We start from the raw sequence: 4,810 nt of genomic DNA, 5'->3' as shown, positions 1-4,810 counted from the left end.
GCTTACAAGAAAGTAGCAATATACGATACAGTCTTCCTGGAGAAAATAGTAACAAAGCTAATATTCCTGCAAAACGTTTGCAAGCACATTTTTATTTGATCGTCTCCCAAATCTCATTTTGTAGATGAGGACACTGAGGTTGGGAGAGGTTAAGTAACTTGGTTAAACTCACACAGCTGGAAAGTGACAGAGGCGGGACTCAAACTCAGGTCTTTCCATCAAATCCTGCTGACCTCATTTTTTTCATTGTTATTAGAACCTAGTAGGAAAGTGGTTTTCTTCACCTGTTATCATGTATCTTTAATGAAGTGAGTGAGTCTCTGCAAAGTCACTGCAAAGTCCTTAAGATGGTTGGATGACCTTATCACCTATGGTTCCCAGGAGCAGCCACCAGTCACAGGTGTGGGTGATTATTTGGTGTTTGTCCCTAAGTCATGCTCAGTTTTAACCAAGGAATAAGCTAGAGTGCTCATTAGGTAAGACACGCTGCCCTATCTTGGACTTCCCTCTTCAAAAGGGATGCTCTCTGCCCTGTAGGACTGTGTAGGAGGCGACGTATCAAATGTGAAAAAGCTCGGAACCCCATTCAATCAATAAGATTGCTCAAAAGCAAATGGAAATTGCATTCTATCCAGGGAAAAGGAGAGCCAGGCACCTCCCAGGAGGGGGAAGTTCATAGGGCCGAAAAAGCAGCATCTGGCTTCGTTTGCAGTCGGATGTGGAGCCAAAAAGACACTCTCACTTCAATGCAATTAGGGGATTACGGTTTTGCTGTGAGTAGCACTGTCGGAATGGCTGGGTGAGGTGAACGAGGACAGCCGCTGGAACCAGACAAGCCCGGCTACCATCTGGGCTCCTCCACTTCCTGGACAACCCTGGGCTAATTCCCAACCTCTCTGATGGTGCCTCTCTCGGGGCTGTTGCGGGAATTAAATAGGATAATGCATGCAGAGTTTCCGTTAGCATAATATGCACCGAACATGCTAGTTCTCTTCCTCCACCCACTGGGATCACCTTGCAGAAGACTTGGGTCTTTTTTTTGGTGGTGGTTTTATTTTGTTTTCCCTGCCTTACATCAGAACACTGCTCTTATATGGAGATGAGTCTTGGGGGTAGTGGTCAGTGTCTCCCTTTGTGGAAAGTAAAGGGCCACATGCTCCTTCTCCTTGATACCTGGGGATCAGGTATGTAAACAGATGTGGCAATGCTGGGCTTTCATCTCTTAGTTTGTGTTGCTTGGAAGCAGAACCAGAGACAAGGACTCGGGTGTGGGGAGTTTATTTTGGAGGTGATCCCAGGGAGCAGGCCTGCAGAAGCAGGGAAAGTGCGACGGAGAGGAAGGAAACACCAATGAAGGGTGCGTTACCCAGCCACTTACAACATGGCACCGGGGCAACATCCTGCGGGGGACCATCTGAGCAACAGTTTTCCTTTAAAAACAAAAGGCTAGAGCAATTTCAATCCTAATCGTATACCTAACAGAAATGAAAACATACTCCCACACAAAAACTTCTACCCAAATGTTTGGGCCCAAGATAATAATAGCCTAAAGATGGAAACAACCCAAATGTTCATCAACTGCTGAGTGAATAAATATAACCTTACAATGGAATATTATTCAGCCGTAAAAGGAATGAAGTACTGATGCATTCCACAATGTGAATGAACCTGGAAAATTCTATGCTAAGTCAGAGAAGTCAGACCATATATTACATTATTCCATTTATGTGAAGTATCCAGAACAGGGAACTCTAGAGACAGGAAGTAGATTAGTGGTTGCCTAGGGAAGAGAGGATTGGGGGAATAGAGGGGACTAGCTAAAGGATACAGGGTTTCTCTTGTGGTGATGAAAATTGACTGTGATAATCGTTGCAAATATCTGTGTATATATTAAAAATCATTGAATTATGCACTTTAAGTGGGTGAAGTATATGATACGGGAACTACATCTCAATAAAGCTGTTTGAAAAAAAAAGGAGGCTGGAGTACTGGTGGAGAGTGGTCCCTGGAGGATGCTCCTATAACTTGTGTGCTGTGAACTGAAGGCTGGGTGAGTTCTCTGAGGTTCAGGTGCTTTAGGTGGGAGAGTTGGCATGCCTGGGACCTCTCCACCCAGCCGTAGCCACGAGAGGTGGGCTAAGAGGGAGTAGCCAAGAGCATCAAAAATGTTGGCTATACTTCCCCCTAGGGTATTGACTCTTAAGGAAGGGATGTAAAGATTTGGGAAGAGGGCCCGCCCCATGGCCAAGTGGTTAAGTTTGCCCACTCTGCTTCGGTGGCCCAGAGCTTCACCGGTTCAGACTCTGGGGATGGACATGACATGGCTCATCAAGCCATGCTGAGGCAGCGTCCCACATAGTATAACCAGAAGGACCTACAACTAGAGTATACAGCTATATACTGGGGGGCTTTGGGGAGAAGAAGAAAAAAGAAGATTGGTGACAGATGTTAGCTCAGGTACCAATCTTTAAAAAAAAAAAAAGATATAGGAACAAAGTGGAGATCATTCACAATATGGCCCAGCAATGTACCTTTGGGATGTACCCAGGAGAACTGAAAGCGGGGTCTCAAAGTGATTTGTACACTACGTTCATAGCAGCATTATTCGCAATAGCCTAGAGGTGGAAGGGACCCAAGTGTCCATCAACAGATGAATGGATTAAAAAAATGTAGTATACATACAATGGAAAATTATTCAGCCTGACAAGGGAAGGAAATTCTGACATGTGCTACAATGTGGCTGAACCTTGAGGACGTTATGCTAAGTGAAATAAACCAGTCACACTAAAGGACGAATACTCTATGATCTCACTTATGTGAGGTAGCTCGAGTAGACAAATTTATTGAGATTAAAAGTAGGATGGTTCCAGGGGCTGTGGTGGGGTTGGGAGGCGACAACGAAGAGTTGGTATTTAATGGGGACAGAGTTTCCATTTGGGAAGATGAAACAGGTCTGCAGATGAATAGTGGTGATGGCTGCACAACAGTGTGAATGTCCTTAATGCCACTGAACTGTATACTTAAAATGATTGAGGGTAAAAAAAAAAAGTCAATGGTTACTGTACAAATAAAGAAATCTATGTATAAAAAAAAGAGGGGGGGATTATTCAGGTTGATCACTTTTCAAGTCCTGTAGTCGTGATGCTGTTTGTGAAGCCCCACAGCCGGGCTTCCTGCTATCTCACCTCCCGTGGTTCTGCCTTTTCCAACCCTCACTCTCCAGCCTTCTAGAAGAATCCATGAGCTGATATCCTTCCCATACATTTGCCAGAGTCACTTGCTGTTACTTGTAGCCCAGAACCCTGACTCATAAACATCTAGAATAGATTCAGCAAAGCAGAAATTTCAGGGCATTTTACACTATAGCTATTTATTAATGCAAATCCTGGGGCCAGGTTTAATATTATGGCTATGACTGTTTTAAGGCAAGATTCGGCCGTTCTTAATAGCAAAATTAAACAGGTCTAAATGGTGATTCAGGAAAAGTGTGTTTTGGGAACTACCCATTCTTGGCGGGAGTGGGAGCTGGGTGGGGGCCTCTTCCTCTCCACTGCCAACTAGATACTGCAACTGCTGTGACTGCGGGGCTGCCGCGGCCATCACTGGTGGACAAGCATGTCAGTTCCCCAAATATGTCGAGGGTAATGAAAGAGAAGGGAGCCTCTTGGCCCCCTAAAACCAACCCTGGGCTTCACTGCATGATTGGGGAGAATTACTAAGAAAAAAATAGGTCTTTAGCTGGGGTTATTCTCTCCACTCCTCACTCGCTCCCATTTCTGAGAAAGAAAGGCCAGCATCCTGTGTCCAAAGGCACGTTGCAGGGGCATCTGTAGAAATAACCAAATGGGAGCAGCTGGAAGAGAGTGTGGGAGGCAGAAATGACCAGAGGGGAAGTGGCTGCTCCCTCTGAGCATGTGCAAGCATATCTCTTCGATGCAGTACCTTCAGGCCAGTGAAGGGGACCTCTCTGTGGAAGAAGGTGTTACTGAGACCCCCTGGAGCAGCAATGCCTGAGATCAGGGACCACATCTTGGCAGGGACCAGGGCTTATCTGTAGCATCTTGGAGCCCAAAGAACAACTTGAAAGATGGTAGCAATCCTTGCCTAAGAACTCAGCCCCAGCCCCTGCCCCATTTTTCTAATGCCACAAAAGCAGGAGGACTTTATCACCAAGAGGAGAAGGTGGGACCCTCAAGACTCTCGTGGGATTAAATTTCCTGCCAGTCATTGGGTAGGGGCCCAAAGCAATTTAAATCTGATTTTGAAATATAAAGTAATGGGACCTTTGGGGCACCAGAATTCATACTTAGCACATAACTTTTTCACCTTTCGATTTCCAGCATTCATTGTAGTCAGTAATTTTACAGTCAAGTCAGGTGCATAGTTATTTTTATTGCAGAAGCAATCTCTGTAAGCAAACTCTGGACAGGAGAGCTACATTACATGTTTTTGATCAAATAAAGCTCAGCCTAAACTTGACAGGTCTAAAGCCGTGGCCTCTCTCTTCCACTCTTTCTTTGTTGTCGTCTCTCTCTGGTTTCTCAAGACCACTTCCTTGATGCTTCAACCAACTTCCACTCCTAGGTTGAGACTGTCCTCCACTTCTTGGCTCCCTGGGAGCCTTCTGGGACCTGAGGACCATGTTCCAACCCTCAGATCAAAACTCCTCTTCACACAAACTCTTGAACTGCTTGGGCATCAGAGATAGCTAGAAGTTCCCAGCCCAGCAGTCGTCAAACCTGGTAGTGCATCTGAATCACTTGGAGGAATATAGAAAGTCCATCCAAGTCCTGAACTGATGCCCTACTGA

This window comes from Equus caballus, chromosome 11 (genome assembly GCF_041296265.1).
Source record: "Equus caballus isolate H_3958 breed thoroughbred chromosome 11, TB-T2T, whole genome shotgun sequence".
Taxonomy (NCBI): domain Eukaryota; kingdom Metazoa; phylum Chordata; class Mammalia; order Perissodactyla; family Equidae; genus Equus; species Equus caballus.
Note: the sequence above shows the minus strand (reverse complement) of the source record.